This window comes from Pistacia vera, unplaced genomic scaffold, assembly GCF_008641045.1.
Source record: "Pistacia vera cultivar Batoury unplaced genomic scaffold, PisVer_v2 Contig374, whole genome shotgun sequence".
In the NCBI taxonomy this organism is placed as follows: domain Eukaryota; kingdom Viridiplantae; phylum Streptophyta; class Magnoliopsida; order Sapindales; family Anacardiaceae; genus Pistacia; species Pistacia vera.
In genome coordinates this window covers 81,111-102,973 of record NW_022196195.1, presented here as the reverse complement: position 1 = coordinate 102,973, position 21,863 = coordinate 81,111, and positions in this window count along the sequence as shown.

Below are 21,863 nucleotides of genomic sequence, written 5' to 3'. Positions count from 1 at the left end.
TTAACAACAACAATAATTCATTTAAATATATGCGAACACATATTTAAATATAATTTCACTTATTTAATTTTATTAACAAAATAAATAAAGGCTATGACCTCAGCAAATTTAATTGCACTGTGAAATTACTAAAATAATCTTTTCACCTAAAATGACGAAAACGCCCTTCTTTTAAACAGGTTTTTAAATTATCTTCTATGTGTGTGACCCCGTAGGCTCCTTATCATATCGGTAGTGCATAGTATCGCGATTAACACCAATTAATCGTCTCACTATACACAGACCAAAATTGGCCCCCAGCAAGGCATCATGGCCATGCGATAGATTCAGATTTAGCGAAGCAGTTACCTGTCAACGATATGGTTACCGTACAATCCAATGCTTTCATCATCTGTTATCTCAACGAGACCAAGGCATAGAAATAGTGTCAACCTCAGTTACTCTCGACATTATGTATTCCGTTACTGGACCAATGACCTTACTTATAAACTGGATCGAGCAACAACTCAATCCCACTGTGGCCACAGTTTTAGTGTCATTGCCATTTACTAAATTGCGCTCTGAGATAACTTCCCCTGTACCCTGGAGTGATGAATCCTCTGTCGATCCACCATAGTCTTGATACACTCCTTGATGCAGCCAATCACTACCGTATTGACAGCTTTGAATAGAACTGCGTTGGGCTAGTATCAAACTACACCAATTGGTGTACAAGGCGCTTCGGTGATCTCAAGTCTAAGGATCACATGCACCACCATTCGTTGCAGGATTTGTTCCATGGGCACTAGGGTTACCATCCATATGGAATCCTCTGATGGGTCTATCCAGTGAACTTGCCTACAGCAAGCACCTATGTGTTGCACCAAGTTGTCACCAAACAACCTTGACAAGTGAGATTAGTCACTGCCTTTCGGTAGGGTCAATCAACACTATGATAGCCTCACCATATTATATGTGCCCTTGCTTCAGAATAATACTAGGGCTACAGACATTTTTAGAATGGCCATCATATGTGCTCATAGGGTTCTCACTATCAAGATTTGAAACACTTGATAACCTTGTCACGGTTCTACCCTTCTAAGGACATATATTAATACATACAATGATGATTTACGCGATATAGAATAAAATGCCTCTTATTGATCAATGAATATTATTACAAAGAGTCAATTCTACAATAATTGATTGGCTCTAGGGCACCTACTCTAACAATCTCCCACTTGCACCATAGCCAATCATTCATGTATTTAATACCAAATGATCTCAAGTGCCTTTCATGCTTCTGCTGCTACAGAGGCTTTGTTAGTGAATCTGCGAGATTGTCATCAGTATGCATTTTACTGATCTGCACATCTTTCCTCTCAACTATTTCTCTGATGAGATGGAATCGTCTGAGTATGTGTCTGGACTTCTGATGAGACTGTGGTTCCCTGGCTTGAGCAATTGTTCCATTGTTATCACAATAGATGTCTATTGGATCAACAATCGTGGGAACCACACCAAGTTCAGTGACAAACTTCCTAATCCAGACTGCCTCCTTGGCCGCATCTGCTAATGCAATATACTCAGCCTCTATTGTAGAGTTCGCTACAGTGCTTTGCTTGGAGCTCTTCCAGCTCACTGCACCCCCATTGAGACAAAATACAAACCCTAATTGCAATCGATAATCATCTTTGTCCGTTTGGAAACTAGAATCACAGTATCCTCTTACAGTGAGCTCATCTTTCCTTCCATAAACTAAGAACATATCCTTAGTCCTCTTCAGGTACTTAAGACTGTTCTTGATAGCCATCCATTGACGCTCACCTGGATCTGATTGATATTTACTACAAGTGCTTAAAGCACATAGACATCAATCCGAGTACATAGCATGGCATACATGATGGATCCAATTGCTGATGCATATGAAATCCTCTTCATCCTATCTCTCTCATCTTGTGTTCTAGGACACAATTTTTTGGAGAGATAAACACCATGTGACATTGAAAGAAATCCCTTCTTGGATTCTTCCGTATTGAATCTTTTCAGTACTTTGTCAATACATGCACTCTGACTTAGGCCAAGAAACCTACGCTATCTATCACAATGGATCTTTATCCCAAAGATATAGGCTGTTTCCCCTAAGTCTTTCATGGAGAAGCACTTGGATAACCAAGTCTTTACCGACTACAAGTTCAGTATATCATTCCCGATCAGAAGTATGTCATCGACATACAACACTAGGAATTCCACGACACTCCCAGTCACTATCGTTTAAACACAAAGCTCATCTTCGTTCTTGATAAAACCGAATTCTTTTATGGCTTCATCGAAACGAATGTTCCAGCTCCTTGAAGCTTGCTTGAGTCAATAAATGGATATCTATAACTTGCATACCCAATCAGCTTGCCCATTAAGAACGAAGCCATTAGGTTGTGTCATACACACATCCTCTTTAAGGTTTCCGTACAAAAAAGTTGTTTTGACATCCATTTGTCAAATCTCATATTCATGATATGCAGCAATCGCAAGCATAATCCGGATGGATTTAATCATGGCAACCAGCAAAAAGGTTTCTTCATAGTCAATACCATGAATTTGTTTGAAACCTTTGGCAACCAGTCGTGCCTTATAAGTACGCACCTTGCCATCCATGTCAGTCTTCTTCTTGAAGACCCATTTACACCCTTATGGGTTTTACCCCTTCAAGTGGTTCCACCAGAGACCATACTTGGTTCTGGTACATGGAGTCCATCTCAGATTTCATGGCTTCAAGCCATTTAATGGAATCTGGATCCGATATAGCGTCTTCGTAGGTTCTGGGTTCATCATCTTGGTAGACTAGTACGTCACCATATTGAGTCACAAGATAACCGTATCTCTCGGGCTCATGGCGTACTCTCCCAGATCTACATAGCTCATGTGCTACTTGAGGTGGTTCACTTTGATCCACAGTTTGTGGAGTGACCTCTTCATGATATTGAACCACTTCCTGTGGCACATCATCCCATCCTTCATCTAGTATAATTTGTGGTTCAAGAACTTCGTCGAGTTCTACTTTTCTCCCACTAGTTCTTCTTAGAAAAAATTCCTTTTCTAGGAAGACACTAGAACAAGCAACAAAAATTTTGCGTCTTCTGGGTGGTAGAAATAGTATCCTTTGGTCTCCTTTGGATACCCCACAAATATACATTTACAGGATTTTGGGCCCAGCTTGTTCGAAGTTAATTTCTTAACATAAGCTTCGCAACCCCAAATCCTTAGATAAGACAAGTTGGGCTTTCGCCTACTCCATAGCTCATATGGAGTCTTATCTATAGACTTTGATGGCACATGGTTCAAAATGCGAGTCGCAGTCTTTAGGGCATAAACCCAGAATGATGCAGGTAAATCATTAAAACTCATCATGGACCTAACCATGTCAAGTAAGGTCCTATTTGTAATACTTTCTTTCTAGCTAGTATACTCGTAAAATAATCAATAAAACTCATTAAAAATATATATAAGAAAATACACATATAAACGAGTAATAAAGTATGGGCCCATATTTAATTTTTCTTTATATACAAATATACTCAAAATAGCAACTTGGCAGTATAGCCCAACCCTTCCATTACATGACGTTCTGAGTGACCGCAACTCACCTATTACCTGCAAAAACATAGAAAACAACGAAGTGAGCACTAATTGCTCAATAAGTAAACCCGCTATGCTACCCTTCTCTCTCCGTTGCTTAAATCCTGAATTTTCTTTCCTTACAACTCATTTCCTGGGTATTCTCTATTCTTTCTCTGTTCTTTCTATATTCTTTCTCATTCTTTCTCTGTTTTGCTCACTGTTTTTCTCTCAATTTTCTAATTTTTCACTACTCAAAATAATGAGCATGGTCTTATGTATATTCATGATGCAAATACACAAATGCATAGATTATGTATTTTCTTTTCTATTTTTCTTATTCTGTTTTCTGTTTTCTGTTTCTTTATTTCTTTATTTCTTTTCTAGTCTTTCTTTCTGTTCTTTCTTTCTATTCTTTCTTTTCTATTCTCTCTTTCTTTCTTTTCTATTCTCTCTTTCTTTCTTTCTATTCTTTCTTTTCTTTCTTTCTATTCTTTCTTTTCTTGCCGATCGGACTTGGTTGAGGCATGGATTTTGAGCCTTGGTAGTGTGAGTGAATTCTCTAATTCTAGGTACAGTCCTCATCCACATGCACTTTTAACGGACTGTACAATTCTTCTTTCTGAATTCTGAGGCTGCTCACTAAATGCGGCAATTTCAGATTTGAATATCTTTGATATTCTCATTTCTTTCTATTTTCTCTTTAACATATTTTAGTGCCTTTTTCATGCTCTTATGAAGATGTATACATGTAGATGGTTTCATGCTTATAATTCTTTCTAAATGCAAATGTTTAAATGCAAGGATGCCATATAGCATAAAAATAAGTTTCTCTCTACCATCTACAAACGCTTATCAATTCATAAATGAATAAAACTCATGCATACACTTCTCTTGGACATTTCATCAAACATATTGCATGCATAATCAAACTCTAATTTGACTACAATTCTATCTTTTTCTCAAGCCACTAATATTTGGAGTAAAACTCTCTTAAACAATTACTAAACCTGTCCAAAACAATACACTCCCAAAAATTCTACTCAACTCTTTCTAACTTCAACCAAACTTCAACGAATCATCATACAACCAAAACCACTTCTCATGGCTAAATTCTATTCGTCAATAATCATCAAACTCATCAATAATTCATCAATTTCATCAACAATTCTCAAAATCATAAGCATATACATGTATGTAAAATCTCTACACACTTGATTTCTCAAATCATAACTTGGGTTGGATTTACTTACCTTTGATATGAGCAATCCAACCCCTTTAAGAATCTTCTTTGATCAAACTCTCTTCCTCTTAAATCCTATGAGGACAAACCATTAAAATTCAACACTTTAGAAATGAAAAATCACTTCTTAGTGCAAGGATCTTACCTAAAGTTGCTTAGGATTAAAAATCCACTCAAAAATACCCCCAAATCTATGAATTTCCCTTGAAGAAGAATTGAAGAATTTGAGAGAGTATGGATGTGAAAGTTGCGTGAAAATGGGTAAGAGTGGCTAGGGTTTCACTCTTCAATTTGATATAACATAAAAATATATATATTAGTTTCCCATTTTGCCCTTGCACTTTTTTTAAAATTCCATTTATGTCCCTTAGTCAATTACCATAATGTCCTCATTTTTATTGCATTCTCCATGAAATTCTATCTCTTTTTACTCCCCACTTTTTCAACTAATTTTAGTGAAAAGACCATTTTACCCTTAATGCATGTTTAAGGCATTTTCTTCACATTTTCTCAAAATAACTTTAGGAAAAATCAACTAAATGTGTAAGAGCATAAATTAAATTACGTACCTCCATGTGGGCGTTACACTATTCCTCCTTTAAGATACTCCACTATGTTGATGTGTATACGGAGGGGTGAGTTGTGATACTATCTCACATTCCTTTAGGTATTCAGAAAACCTTGAGCTTAAGTATTCACCTCCTCAATCCGACCGAAGAGCTTTAATACTTTTGCCCAACATATTCTGTACTTCATTCTTGAATTCTTTGAACTTATCAAAGCCTTCAGATTTATGTCTCATAAGGTAGACATAACTGTATCTACTGAAATCATCAGTAAATGTGATGAAGTATGAATATCCACCTCTGGCTTCAACTATTAGTGGAACAAATACATCACTATGGATGATGCCTAACAATTCTGTAGCCCTTTCACCTTGTCCTGTGAAAGGAGACTTGGTCATCTTGCCTAACAGGCATGACCCGCATACCTCAAATGACTGAAAGTCAAAAGGGTCTAAAACTCCACCCCTTTGAAGTTTTGCAATGCGAGTCTTATTAACATGACCCAATCTACAGTGCCAGAGATATGTCTGGTTTTGATCACTATGTTTAGCTTTCTTGGTTTCAACATTGAGAATATCGTTATTGTTTAAATCAAGAACATATAACCTTGCAATTCCAAATAGAATACCATTCAAACTAAAGGATAACAATCCATTAGATATCTCAAAATAATAACCTATATTATCCAAAGCAGATACTGAAATAATATTTCTAGAAATAGAAGGTAGTGATAACAGTTATGGAGTTCCAACAACAAGCCCGTAGGCAAAGATAAACAGTAAGTCCCCACAGCCAATGCAGCCACATGTGCTCCATTTCCAACTCATAGGTCCACCTCTCCCTTGGCGGGCACTCTACTCTGCCTTAGTCTTTGCACATCAATACAAATGTGAGTACCACATCCAGTGTCAATGACCCAAGATGTTGAGGGAGAGAAGTTAATCTCAATCATAAATATACCTGAAGTCGTCGCATCTGACTTTTTCTTGCTTGTGAGAAAAGCCTTGAAGTGTTTCCTCTAGTGGCCAGGCTTGCCACAATAGAAGCAGACTACTTTGCCCTTCCCTATGCCACTCTCAGGCCCAAGAGCAACCTGTCATTTGAGCTTGAGCTTGGGCTTGGGTTTGGCCTTGGCCTTATCCTTTCCATTATCCTTTCCTTTACTGGCAGCAACCAGTAAAACAGGCTTGGACTTCTTCAAGTCCTGCTCTGCAGTCCTTAGCATGTTCAAAAGTTCTGACAGGGTTTTCACCATTGTGTTCATATTGAAATTCATTATGAATGGTGCATAAGAGTCAGGCAAAGATTGCAGAATTAAATCCATTTGTAATTCTGCATCCAACTCAAATCCCAAAGTCTCAAGCCTCTCTATGTGCCCGATCATCTTGAGCACATGAGGATCAACTTGGGCTTCCTCAGTCAGACGATTTCCAGACAATGCTTTTGACACCTTGTACCTCTCATGTCGACCATTCCCTTTGAAAAGCTCCTTGAGATGTAGAATAATGGCAGCAGCGTCCATATTCTCATGCTGCTTTTGCAGCACTGGTGTCATTGATGCTAACATCAAGCATTGAACGCCATCAGCATCATCAAGGAACTTTTGATAATTATTCTTTACTTTCTGAGTGGCATTAGGATCAGGCTCAGCCATGTATGGCTTTTCAAAGATATACAATTTCTTTTCCGACTTGAGTATAATCCAAAGATTATGATACCAGTCTGAGAAATTGGATCCATCCAACCTGTTTTCTTTCTCGATTATCGATCGCATGTTCATAATGTTCATTTTGGTGAATCTACAATTGCAGAAAAGATAAAGTCATTATAAAGTTCATTATTATTTAATATGGTCTTTTTATTAAACGACGCTCGCATTATTTTCCTCAAGTCAATAGCCCTCACTATTAACTCGAGAAGACTGAGATCCCATCTGGCACATTTCAAACCTTCGCTTTGGCGAACAAGCCAAAATGAGTTGATTAGGTAGGCCAACAAACTTAATCCACACCAGTTGATAGCTCCTACTATCAACCTCAAATGTGAAAAAGCCCACAAGCCAATCACACAATCTACATGCCACCACGTACACACAATATGTGTACTTCTCTACTATGCCTATGATGCGTTTATCAACCTTCGCTGTGACGAACAAACAAAACCATCATTTTAAGTCAACCCATCACCATTAAGGAAAACTCCAATGAATTTTAACCTCCCACTGGTAGAAGTGTACCCTTCACTTTGGTGAACAAGGTTCCGGCAAACAGTGGTTTGATTAAAACCATGGTGATGGAAGGCATACGTGACTTAATATTCTTTAATTGAGGGTTTATTATTTAATGTCTCACCAGATTATTATCTTTGTTAGAATGACATTGTTTGGCATGTTATTGAACATTCAACCTTAGCATGCATTCTAAACAAAATATTAAAACGTGCTGGTACATGGCTCAACTAAAACTGATTTCCTCGAGCCTAGAGGAATCGGTAGGTCACCTAAGGGTCCTGTAATGAGTATCTTGAGTCTTCAAGTACGATTGCCTCTTCCTTTGCTCTACCTCAAGTACATTAAAAAAACATCATACTATATTTACAATAAAATTAATCTTAAAGTAATTTTACATCAATAAATTTAGAAACCTTGATTTACATTCGAGGGGAATGAGATGAGAAAAGAATGTACATCGAGAAGGGGAGAAAGGCAGGACATGCAGGCCCTATTTATAAAACTTACAAACATACATACCCAAAAATAATTTAAAACATTCACCATAGGTCATAGGGCTCATGTACCGGACACCATGCAATATACAAACAAGTACATGGCATGCATTTCAAAAACAATTGATTTTTGAATTGGCTGGGTTTATTGTTAATTACCCTCTTATATGTGCAGAATGATTATTGGCTTTATAGGTTATTAAAAACTGCAGTTTGGTTCCTTCGCAAAAAATACAGAATTGGGATAGCAAATTTGTCGCTGCGGCAAAGCAGACATTGTTAAGAATTCTAGCAAGTAGCTTCGCCACGGCGAAGTCTGGAAATCCCAAAATGTATAGTTCGCGTTTTTATAGTTTTTCGTGTAATAACACAAATCCAAATCAAATCAAACGCACAAACATTTGACTAGGATACCAACAACCTATATAACATTCATCAACACATTATTAAACCAATTTATCAATTGAATCATTCATTCAATATTAGATTTTTGCATATTTTACAAAATAACATATTATCAATCAAATACATGTTATAAATCAAAAAATAAACTATAAAATTTGGTACACAAGGCTCTGATACCATTGTAAGGAAACGATCAAATTATGGCGGCAGAAACAAAAACAAAAACATCATAGATCGTTCCTTTGAACCAAGATCGGGGCACAAATTTACAGTTTATACATCATATTAGAATCTGTAGAAAAATCAGCTCAAGGTTAAGAAACCATACCCATGTTTGGAGGCTCCTCCAACTTGTCTCAAAATGGGTTTCGCTACCAACCCAAGAATAGGATCGAACCAATAGTAGTCCACACGAAGATAATCCCCAACAAACTAAAGAAGGATTTGCTAGATCCTCTTTAGCCTTAAGAACCAAGAACAAAAATCAAATGAAACTTTGATTCAATCAAAGATGAAGTGGCGTGGAAAAGAGGAAAAGAGGGCTGGAATTTCTCTTGAAATGATTAAATGGAAATTAATTAATTATTTCTCACAAAGTGTTGCATAGTGCCCACTTTACCCTATTCCATCATGGAATAGGCTTGGGCACCAACCCAAACAGCCCCTATATCCAAACAGCCCCAATTAGATATTTTATCATTATTGTTATTTCAATTAAACTCAATAAATATATATTTCATATATTAACATTTAACAATAACAATAATTCATTTAAATATATGCGAACACATATTTAAATATAATTTCACTTATTTAATTTTATTAACAAAATAAATAAAGGCTATACCTCAGCAAATTTAATTGCACTGTGAAATTACCAAAATACCCTTTTCGCCTAAACTGACGAAAACGCCTTTCTTTTAAACAGGTTCTTAAATTATTTACTATGTGTGTAACCCGTATGCTCCTTATCATACCAGTAGTGTGTAGTATCGCGATTAACACCAATTAATCGTCTCACTATACACAGACCAAGATTAGCCCCTAGCAAGGCATCATGGCCACTCGATAGATTCGGATGCAACGAAGCAGCTAGCTATCAACGATATGGTTACTGTACAATCCAATCCTTTCATCATCCGTTATCTCAATTAGACCGAGGCATAGAAATAGTGTCAACCTCAGTTACTCTCGATATTATGTATTCAGTTACTAGACCAATGACCTGAATTATAAACTGGATCAAGTAACAACTCAATCCCACTATGGCCATAGTTTTAGTGTCATTGCCATTTACTAAATTGCATTGTGAGATAACTTCCCCTGTACCTGAGAGTGATGAATCCTTTATTGATCCACCATAATCTTGACACACTGCTTGATACAGCCAATCACTACCGTATTGACAGCTCTGAATAGAACTGTGTTGGGCTAGTGTCAAACTACACCAATCGGTGTACAAGGCGCTCTGGTGATCTCAAGTCTAAGGATCACATGCACCACCATTCGTTACAGGATTTGTTCCATAGACACTAGGGTTACCATCCATATGGAATCTTTTGGTGGGTTTGTCCAGTGAACTTGCCTATAGCAAGCACCCATGTGTTGCATCAGGTTGTCATCAAACAACCTTGACAAGTGAGATCAGTCACTGCCTTTCAACAGGGTCGTTCAACACTATGATAGCCTTACCGTATTATTTGTGCCCTTACTTCAGAATAATACTAGGGCTACAGATATTTCTAGAATGGCCACCATATGTGCTCATAGGGTTCTCACTATCAAGATTTGAAACACTCATACCCTTGTCACGGTTTTACCATTCTAAGGACATATATTAATACATACAATGATGATTTACGCAATATAGAATAAAATTCCTCTTATTGATCAATGAACATTATTACAAAGAGTCAATTCTACAATAATTGATTGGCTTTAGGGCACCTACTCTAACACAAACATAGCAACTCATAAAACATAAATAGCAATAACTTCATATATAATGAATTCAAGGCAATAAATAGAATAAATGAGTTCATCTCCTTTATAGGAAAATATTTCATGAATTTTCCAAAATTATGCTATTGGCCCAATTATTTTTGTATAACTCATAAGTCCTGAATTCTTCATATAAGGGCATTTTGGTCATTTCGCACTAAACATAATGCCATTAAATGCAATTAAGCCTACTCATCCTTGACTTTTTTCAATACTTATCCATAGGCAAAATGACTATTTTGCCCTTAATACCTTTCTATGGATAATTGATTCATACCATTCCAAATGAATTGACTTTTTGCCCTTAGTTTGATTTTATGCTTTTTAACATAAAATTAACATCTAAAGGACTATTTTGATTTAGGAACATACCTTTGACATCTTGGATATTACATTCATTGAAGCCCTTTGATTGGTCTAGCAATCAATCTCAGGGTAATCTCGAGCTTGCCTTCGTGTGGATACCGACGGACTCAAACCTATGTTGGATTGATAGTAAGTAGTTGGAGAAATCCAGAGGAGGAGCTGCCAATGACGGTAAATCACATAACCTTGTATGGTTAATCTTTATGTTGATTAATTTAGTCAAAATTGTGATCTTGGGTAATGGAATCATGGCATGGCAAGAATTTTTTTTGTTGTTATTCCGCTCTTGCCATGACATGGCTCCTTCACTTTGCTCTCAAATTCTCTTCATAATTTTTTTGTTGAATCTAACGAGTGTTGATTTCTTGGTCAATGGAGCACCAACAATCCTTCAATGTCGCATTCACCAAGCTACAAAATCAAAGAAAAGATCAAGGGAAGGTTAGACCTCTCAAGTTGTTAAAGGTGAGCACTCAACGTCCTCCAATGAGAACACTCCTTCGGCCACTCAATCAGTCTCAATCTCTCCAAATGCCAGTTCTTCGTCATTTGATGAGCAACCAACCAAGAGGAAGAAACATGCAAAAGGCTCTCTTACCAAATCCAAAGCCAAACCTTTAGCTCACCTTTTTCTGAGTCCAGATTTAAGAAAAACATTATGCATAGACCCATTGTTTGTGAATCAAATGTCAAGCTGTTTGATTTTTCTAATATTGCATCAATTGTGAGTGAAAGGAAATGGGAAATATATGTTGAAAATCCCATCTCCCCATGTAAAGCCTTTGTGTAGGAATTTTATGCAAAGTTTAGGAAAGATCTTGACCAGGTTTCTTTGCACAAAAATCAGGTGTGTGTTAGAAGTACTTGGATGGAGTTTACTCTTGCTGTGATTAGGTTTACACTTAGATTACTTGTTGTAGAAAACTCTGATGATTTGTTTGTAAAGCCTGAAGATTTGGACAATATGGCTAATGACCTCACTGGTGGGTTTGTGACCACATGGCCCGCGTGTGGCTACCTTGATACCAATGTGTTGACCCCATTCTACAAGACTATTCAAGATCACATTAACCAATTGGTCACCATCTCTTCACAATTCTTCCCTTAGATTAGATAAAGCCCAACTGGTCTTTGGAATTGCCAAAGGGAAAAGAATTGACTTGGCAACCTTGATGTTCTCTAACATTAGAGCTGTTGTCGAAGCCAAAGGAAAGAACTTAGCCTTACCGTTCCCTTCCTTGATCCACAGATTGTTGATTTTTATGGCCCAATAAAAAAGTCAAATGAGACCTATCTCAAGATCAGAACAAAATCCTCTAAAACCATCAAGATCACAATGTCTTTGACTGCCCCTACCATGGATGTCCCATCATTCTCTCTTGTTGCTTCTTTCAAAACAAACACCTGGTAGTCCAAGATTCTTGACTTTTTGCAGGGTATTGAATAGAAGATTGATAATCTTCACACCACCTTGAATGAAAGAGTGGATTCCTTAGAAAAGTTGGTGAAAAACATTAAAGTTGCACAAACTGATGTTCATGTTGATGATGATGTTGCTCTGAATGTGTCCATGACTGATCAAGATCGATACAAATCCCTTGTCGTGTAATCTCTCACTAGGCAAGTATTCACTGAGTATCCTATAGAGAGAATCCAGAGAATTGCTAGCTTAAAAAGGGTGTTCATCTAAATTTTTTATCCTTAATCCAGTTATAAAAACTATTACACAATGACTATTTCTCACATATATAAAAATAATAAGAATAATTTTCTAATGAACCGGAAAGCATGAAGATGTTTTCTAAATATTATTACTACCAAAAATACATATATAAATCCATATTAATTCCTTCACTGAGACAGTGTGTGTAACCCTCTCGCCAGCTTGATGTCTCCCAACTGCTACAATCTAATACCTGCAAAAATAAAGAAAGCAACGAGGTGAGCTATAAATACTCAGTAAGTAAATCAAACCTAACTGTGCTCTTACTCCACTGTCCCCGTTTTCGATGTACTGCTTCTAAATAATTGCCTGCTTTCTCTTTTTATTCTCAGACATACTACTTAGCAGTCTTCTATTTTTTTCTCAAATTTTTCTAAATCTCTCTAGTGTTATGTCGTTCTTTATCATTTTATTTCTCCTCTCTGTTAGATTACATCTTTCTATTTCCTTCTCTACTCAACGAATTGCTAAGTTTCCTTGCTATTTGACATATATCTAATTTCTATTCTTTTCTAGCATGTATATAATTTCTGTTCTTTTCTCGTATATCTCTGATTTCTTTTCTATTCTCGTAGGCTTCTATTTTCTTTTCTTCTTCATTCTCATGGGATTCTATTTTATTTTCTTGGCTAGTCAGATATGCAATGATAAAATACACTCTTTAACCTATGCATAAATGCATAAAATGCAATGCACATAAAATGTCTGATGCATATGCAAATGATCATGCTTGTATTCTTTCTAAGAAAATTCTTTTCTAATTCTTTCTAAAATTCTTTTCCTTTCTTTCTAAAATTCTTTCTGTTTTCTATTTCTTATTCTATTTTTCTTTCTTTTTCTCTTTCTGTATTTTGTTCTGGTTTGCCGATCGGACTAGGCTGAAGCATGGATTTGGAACCCTGGCTGTGTGAGCATATTTTGAAATTTTTTCTGGGTGCAGTCCTCATCCACATGCACTTCTAATGGATTGTACAATTCAGTTTTCTATTATGAGGTCGGTCACTGATGGCGCCGTGCATGTGGGAAACTTTTGCATCTCTATCGCCACTAACTAACTGTAACGCCCCACTTGAGGTACGTAGTTAATGCTTCTTCTTTTGCTCTTTTTGAGTTGATTCATTAGTATTATTGTTTGGTTGGCCTTTGAGTAATATGTTGAACACTTGCCTTGAAATTGGTTGAAAATAGAAGAAGTTTAGTGTTTCAGGCTTCGCCGGGGCGAAGAATAATCTTCGCCGCGGCTAAGAGGTGTTGAAGCCATGGTGAAGCTACTGGACAGCTTCGCCGCGGCGACAGAAGCTTCCTCGCCGCGGCGACGTGCCAACCAAAATGTTTGTTAAGTTTTAGATATTTTCTTCCCTAAGGGCAATGTGACCATTCTACCCCTAATTAGTAAGAAAAGTAGGGAGTAAATTGAAAGGATTTTTCATGGAGAATATGTTAGTGTGGGGGTGTGTTTGTAATGAATCAAAGGATATATATGGAGTTCCTAAGGAAGAGTAAGGGCAAAATGGGAAGGCTTGTGCATAAAGTGTGTTAAAAGGAATTAAGTCATTGCAAACCCTTCATTCTTCTTCTCCATCACCACTCTCCTTTCTTACTTCCTCTCAATTTCTCTTTCATTTGTTCAAGGTTTTTAAGAGGGCTTTTGGAGTGATTTGGGGTAGGAAAGCAATCTAAGGCATCCTAAGGTAAGGGTTCTTGCTTTGGATGTGAAGTTTTGTGAAATTTTAGTGTATTTTAATATTAAGGGCCTTTGGTTGAATTGTTTAAGGGTAGAGAAAAATCAAGCAACAAGAGTAAGGAAGTGCTATGGATCTCTCCATCACAAGTAAGTAATCCCAACCCAGTGAGATTTGGAATTTTCTTGATTAGGGTTTTAATAACATTATGGATGTATGTTATATACTTTATATGCTATGTTATTGAGTCTTAAATGGAGATTATTATTGCTTTGTGATTGTTCATACATTTCAGTATAAGATGAGATGTGGGTTGGAAGGTAGTTTGAGATGGATTGAAGGATATTAGAAATCCTTTTTGGAAGGGTTATCTTTGGTAGGAATTATGGCTATGTGAGGGAGTTTTCTCCCATTTTGGATGGCTAGAGAAAGACATAGAATTATTGTTATAGTAGAGTTTTATTATGCACTTGAGTTTTTGATGAAATGCCTAATAGAGGTGGAGTATGAGTAGTGAACCTTAATTCTTGCAACATTGCATGTTGGCATTTCATAAGTGCATTAGTGGAGATGAACCATCCATAGACATTTGTTGTGCATTGAGAAATGACTTAGAAAGAGTAGAAACTTTGTGTGGCACTTGCTCTATGATGAGAACTTTGTGAATGCAACCTACTCTAAGGGTAGGGAGAGAATGAGAAGTGCTAGAGTAGAATGAATGGAGAAGAGTATTAGAGATGGGTTGATGCTTTGTGGTCATCACCCGATAGTTTATTAGAACGGGTTGTGCTTTGTGATCGTCACCCGGTTAGTTATTAGAAATGGGTTGATGCTTTGTGATCATCACCGATAGTTATAGAAATGGTTGATCTTTGTGATCATCACCCGACAGTTATTAAAATGGGTTGATCGTTGTGATCATCACTCGACAATTATTAGAACGGGTTGATGCTTTGTGATCGTCACCCGAAAGTCATGAGGAACGATAGGTGCTTTGTGGTCTCCACCGATAGTTACGAAAACCGGGTAGGTGCTTCGTGACCCCACTCGGTAGTCACTAGGAGTGGGTTGGTGCTGTGTGAACTCCACCCAACAGTCATGAAGAGCGCGATGGTGTTGTGTGAACGCCATCCGGCCGTACCTCCGGTAAGATGAGCCATGATGTTTAATAGAAAGCAATCGAAAGTGTGAGGAAAGAATTAAGAGATTTACATACGGGGATAGACAGATAGAGGGTTTACTTACTGAGCATTATTTTGTGCTCACCCGTTCTTTCCTTTGTGGATGCAGGAACTAGGAGATGATGCAGTCAGAGGGGCGTCGGCAAGCAAGGACAATAGCTACCACTGTTTCCCCTGTTTTTGTCTTTTTAAATGGCATTTTGTAAATATGCTCTTTGTTTATAAGGACTTATTACATATAATAAAAGAAAAGTTTGGGCCCATTTTCTATTATTATTATGCTTGCTTTGTACTAGTTTCCAGCAGTTATTACATTTTTGGTATCAGAGCAAAGATTTGGGATTGAACAGTATACTATTCTCATCGCCACGACATCCTAGAACCGACTGTGTTAGTTAATTCTTTCCTTATAGTAATTGTTTCTTGAGTTCATTGGTGTTATTATTGTAGATGAGGCGTAGTTACCGGAAACGTGGTAAGGGTTGTGGTGAATGAAGAGAACCTTCTAACCCACCAGAGTCTACGCCCCCTCCCTTGGAAAGCTAGAATTCGGGGAATTATACAGCAAGTCATGGCAGAAACCCAAGGGAAGTTGAAACCCCCGCCAGGTACCACCAGTTACGAATGTCAAATGACACAACCGGTACCTCCTCCAGTACAGAACAGAGTTGAGCCGATTTACGGTCTTTCCAGTCAACATCAACCCTCAAGTTTAGGGTACTACGGATCCAGTAATAGTAAGAGTGGTTTGGGTCCGTAGAACGAGCCACAATTTTATTTCCCATGTCAGACCGGAGAAGTCCGTATGCGAGTTTCTTGTTTCGGGGTGATGCTCGAATTTGGTGGGAATTAATGGAAGAAACTCATGATGTGATAACAATGACTTGGAAGAGTTCAGGCAAGAGTTTGCGGCCGAGTATACAGAGGCACAGTTCATGAGAAGGTCCAAGAATTTATCAGCTTCAGCAAGGGACTAGTGCCGTGAAGGAGTACTCGGTGAAATTCAATTCTCTTGCAAGGTTTACACCCGGAATAGTTAGTACTCGGCATTGAGAAGGGATAAGTTTGTGCATGGGTTAAGCCGAGATAGCCCGGGATATAATGAGAGTTCTACTCCTCCTCGAAATTATAGTGAGGCTTTGAGGCGGGCAATGAAGGCGAAGATTTTTGAGAATAAGATTTCCCCAGTAGGATCCTCGACAGGAGGACCCATGAGCCACCTTCCGCCCCACAGAGAGAGAAACAAGAAAGTGTAAGAGGTAAGAAATGAAGAATCAGAAGAAGAAGTTTCAGTATAGACAGAATAAGAGGGAGTGGAAGAATAAGCGGCCTTGGACGGAAGGGTTTCCCCTTTGCCCTAAATGCAGGAAGAATCACCCAGGAGAATGTTTGAGGGACCAGAGAGTGTTAGGTGCCGATAGCCAGGCACATGGAGAGATTGTAAAGCTCCTTCTCCACACCCCCCAGAGTTTAGGAGGTACTACAAATGCCAGAGTGTTTTATGGCACAGGGTGAGCAAGGACAGTCCATCAGTCGTTACTGGTCAGTTATTATTTCATTCATTCTTTCCTTATATGTTTAATTGATTCAGGAGCCCTCATTTGTTTATATCGTATGGGATGATTGAGAGATTAGGTTTGAAACTATTAGAGTGACTCACCCATTAAGATAGAGTTACCCGATGGGGTTAGTGTTTTGACTCAAGAGATTTTGTTAAGAGAGTCCATGGTGATCCGGTTAGAGAGTTAATAGTTACTTAATAGTTTTTGATATGCCCACTTTGATGTGATATTAGGCATGGATTTCCTAGGAGATACGGAGTAGAGATTGACTGTCGAAAAAAGAAGGCGAGATTTAATCTCGATAGTGGAGATAAGTTTAGTTTTGGAGAGGCCATCAGTTGAGCATGCTGATTAGTAGTGTGAAGCTAGGAAGATGTTGAGAAAGGGGTGTTTGGGATATATTTCCCATGTAGTGCAGAGTGGTGATTCCACAGCTAAGATTCAGAGGTGCCAGTAGTTCAAGACTTTCTAGATGTGTTTCCAGAAGAGTTACGGGTTTCCTCCAGAAAGGGAGGTAGATTAGTATCGAACTAGCACCAGGGACAACACCAATATATAAGCCCCTTATCAAATGGCCCCAGCTGAGCTTCAAGATTAAAGAAGCAACTCCAAGAGCTTTAGATAAAGGCTTTATCCGACCGAGTCATACTCCCTGGGGAGCTCCAATCTTGTTTGTGAAAAGAAGATGGATCACTAAGGATGTGTATTGATTATAGGAGCTGAATAAAGTTACGTGAAGAATAAGTACCCACTACCCCGGATAGATGACCTTTTTGATCAGTTGAAAGGAGCAGCAGTGTTCTCCAAAATTGATTTGAGGTCTTGGTATCATCAAGTAAGAGTGGTTGAGCAAGAATTGGCTAAAACGCCTTTCGTAACAGATATGGGCATTATGAATTGTAGTAATGCCTTTGGCTTGACTAATGCCCTAGCAGTTTTTATGGACTGATGACCAGGTATTCCATGAGTATTTGGATTATTTCATTGTCGTTTTCTGACGACATCCTGTTATTCTAGGTCGAGGGAAGAACATAGGAACACTTGCGATTAGTATTGCAGCGACTAAGAGGAAAGAAGTTGTGTCTAAATTTCTAATATGAGTTTTGGCTTAATCAGTGATATTTCGGTCTATACTGTATCTAAGGAAGGGATATCGGTAGATCCGAGTAAAGTGCAGGCAATCCTTGAATGGCAGAAGCCGAACAGTGAAAGAAATCAGGAGTTTCTTAGGTTTAGCAGGTTACTACTAGCGATTTGTAGCGGGATTCGCCAATTGGCTAAACCGTTGACAGCTCTTATGTAACGCCCCACTTGAGGTACGTAGTTATTGTTTCTTCTTTTGCTCTTATTTGGTTGGTTTATTAGTATTATTGTTGGTTTTTGGAGTGATTTGGGGTAGAAAATCAACCTAAGCTCCTAAGAGTAGAGAAACAGTCAAGCAAACCAAGAAAAGGAAGAGTTAGGGAAATCTCTCCATACCAGTAAGTAAATCCCAACCCAAGTTGAGATTTGAGATTTTCTTGGTTAGGGTTTTGATAGCCATTATGTATGTATGTTATATACATGTTATATGCCATGTTATTGAGCCTTAAATGGAGATATGAGTGCTTTGTGATTGTTTATATTTTCAATATAGAAATGAGATGTGGGTTGGAAGCTAGTTGAGATGGATTGAAGATATTGAGGAATCCTTTTCGGAAGTGTCTTTCTCTCTGCAGGATTTATGGTGAGGTGGAGGGGGTTTCTCCCCATTTTGGATGGTTAGAGAAAGATTTAGAATTATTGTTATAGTAGAGTTTATTATGCACTTGAGTTGTTTGATGAAATGCCTAATAAGGTTTGAGTATGAGTAGTGAACCTTAATTCTTGCAACATTGCATGTTCATTTCATAAGTGCATTATGGAGATGAACCTCCATAGGCATTAATTGTGTATGAGAAGTGACCTAAGAAAGTAGGAAACTTTGTGTATGGACTGCTCTACTTAGTAGAGAACTTTGTGGATGCAACTACCTAAGGGTAGAGAGAATGAGAAGTGCTAGAATAGAGTGAATGAGAAGAGTATTAGAAATGGGTGGATGCTTTGTGATCATCACCAACGTTATGAGAATCGGGTTGATGCTTTGTGATCACCACCCGAATAGCCATTAAGAATGGGTTGATGCTTTGTGATCATCACCCGATAGGTTTAGAAACGGGTGGATGCTTTGTGACCATCACCCGGTTAGTTATTAGAAAAGGGGTCGATGCTTGTGTGATCATCACCCGATATTTATAGAGATGGGTTGATGCTTTGTGATCATCACCCGATATTATTAGAGATGGGTGGATGCTTTGTGATCATCACCCACGTGATTAGGAACAGGTTAAGTTTGGTGATCGTTACCCGAAAGTCATGAGGAACGGGTAGGTGCTATGTGGTCTCCACCCGATAGTTACGAAAACCGGTAGGTGCTTCGTGATCCCACTCGGTGGCCACCTAAGAACAGGTTGGTGCTGTGTGAATTCCACCATAGTCATGAAAGTGAGATGGTGCTGTGTGAACGCCATCTGGCCGTACCTCCGTAAATGAGGCCATGACGTTTAGTAGGAAACACCAGAAAGTGTGAGGAAAGAATTAAAGAAATACATACAAGGATAGACAGATGAGGGTTTTACTTACTGAGCATTATTTTGTGCTCACCCCTTTATTTCCTTTGTGGATGCAGGATCTAGGTGATGATGCAGTCAGAGGGGCATCGGCAGCGAGGAGCAATAGCTACACTGTTTCCCCTGTTTTGTCTTTTAAAAATGGCTTTTTGTAAACGATGCCTTGTGTATAAAAGACGTATGACTTATTGAAAAAAAAAAGTTTTGGGCCCATTTTCATTGTTATTATGCATGCAATGTACTAGTTTACAGCAGTTGTTACATCTTACCAAACAAAAAACTCCTTTTGTCTGGTCAGCAGCATCTGAAGAAAGCTTCCAAGAGTTGAAGAAGAGGTTAACAACAACTCCTGTATTAGTGTTACCATAGGAGGATATAGTTATGCATTTTACAGATCCTCTTTGCAGGGACTGGCTTGCGCTGTGCTGATGCAGTTAGTAGGGTCATAACTTATGCTTCTCGCAATTGAAAGAGTACGAGACCAGATACCCTACGCATGACCTAGAGTTGGCAGCCGTGGTCTTTGCCTTAAAGATTTGGAGGCATTACCTTATGGTGTAAGAGTAATATCTACACGATCAAAGAGTTTAAAGTACTTCTTCACTCAAAAGGAGTTGAATATGAGACAGAGAAGGTGGTTAGAGCTGGTTAAGGATTTGAATGTAAGATCAAGTATCAACCGGAAAAGCCAATGTAGTAGCCGATGCCTTGAGTAGAAAAGCCCATTTATTCGGTCTTACCAAGCAGAAAGAGTTAATAGAAGAATTGTCTAAGGAACAGATTGAAGTGGTCCGAGCGAGTTGCCAGTCTAGAGGTACAGTTTTCTTTACTATGAGGAAATCAGAGAAAAGCAAGTGGCCGATGATGGTGTCAGAAACAGTTCAGCAAGTGCTTGAGGCAAACATCCGAGTTCTTTGTGAGAGATGGCGTCCTCTATTTAAGAATCGGTTGTGCATTCCTCCAAATGAGGAGTTGAACAGAAAATTCTCAAGAGCCAGTCAGATTGCATGGTGTGCCCAGAGATAGTATAAGATAGAGATTCCAGATTTGTTTCACCTTCTGGACAAGTTTACAGAGGAGTTTGGGTACCTGTTTACTTTCAGTACTGCCTACATCCTCAGACGGATGGCCAAACCGAGAGAATGAATCAGGTACTCGAGATATGTTGAGAGCCTGTTGCATGGATTATAGAGTATCCTGGCATGAGATGCTACCCTCAGTGGAATTTGCCTACAACAGTTATCAGTCTACAATTAGAATGGCACCTTACGAGGCTCATATGGTAGACGATGTAGGTTTCCGCTTCATTGGATGAAGTAGGCGAAAAAGATAAGTTGAGTACTGCTCTTGGCCAGAGATGACTCAGAAACTGGTAGAAGATGTGAGGTTAATCAGAAATGAATGAAACAAGCCCAGGATCGACCAGAAGATTATGCCGACTTGAAGAGGAAGAGGTGGAATTCCAGTGGGCGACAAAGTGATTTTGAAAGTTTCCCCTTACACGAGTAATGCGCGCTTTGGGAGCAGAGGGAAGTTAGCACCGAGATTTATAGGTCCATTTGAGGTACTGCAACGAGTGGGAAGGTGGCCTACAGTTGGCACTACCACCTAGCATGGACAGGGTGCATGATGTCTTCCATGTCTCGATGCTATGGAATATGTAAGTGATCCCTCCATATCCTGAGTGTGAGACATTGATGTAACAGAGAATCTAGTATATGAAACTCCAGTTCAAATTAGTATCTAAGGGTTAAAGAGCTTCGGAACAAGAGTGTTCCGTTAGTGAGATCCTTTGGAGGAATCACAAAGTGGAAGAGGCTACTTGGGAGGTAGAACGGGCATGCAGAATCGCTTCCCAGAGTTATTTGTATGAATTCCGGGGACAAATTCTTTTAAGGGGGAATTGTAACGCCCCTTGAGGTACATAGTTAATGCTTCTTCTTTTGCTCTTTGAGTGATTATAGTATTATTGTTTGGTTGGCCTTTGAGTGTTATGTTGAACACTTGCCTTAAAATTGGTTATAAATAGAAGAAGCTTAGGGTTTAGGCTTCGCCGGGGCGAAGAATAATCTTCACCGCGTGAGAAGGTGTTGAAGCCATGGGGAAGCTACTGGACAGTTTCGCCGCGGTGACAAAGCTTCCTCGCCGCGGCGACGTGCCAACCAAAA